Source organism: Marmota marmota, unplaced genomic scaffold (assembly GCF_001458135.2).
Source record: "Marmota marmota marmota unplaced genomic scaffold, marMar, whole genome shotgun sequence".
NCBI classification, from domain to species: domain Eukaryota; kingdom Metazoa; phylum Chordata; class Mammalia; order Rodentia; family Sciuridae; genus Marmota; species Marmota marmota.
In genome coordinates this window covers 9,644,657-9,644,984 of record NW_025999999.1, presented here as the reverse complement: position 1 = coordinate 9,644,984, position 328 = coordinate 9,644,657, and positions in this window count along the sequence as shown.

The window sequence follows — 328 nt, the reverse complement described above, 5'->3', positions numbered from 1 at the left end:
GGTTCAGGCTGGCGCGCCTCGCCGGTCCTCTGCACTCTTCTTCCCACCCCCAGCTCGCTTACTCGGTCTCTCGTCCAGAGGGGGACTCCAAATCCCAAGGAAAATTAATAAATGCTCCTTCAGTGCTTTTGTTGTTGTTAAAATAAGATCTCCTAAAATCGTTCCCCCTGAGCTCCTCCAGAAATTGTATAAAAATGAGTGTTCAAAGGTAATAAGAAAATCCTCTTTTTAAATATGAAAATCAAGCCGGATCCAGAGGGACTGGCAACGGATCCCAGTCCTGAGTCTGCGAAATCCAGCCTCCAACCTGCTCCGGGTGAAGAGTTGG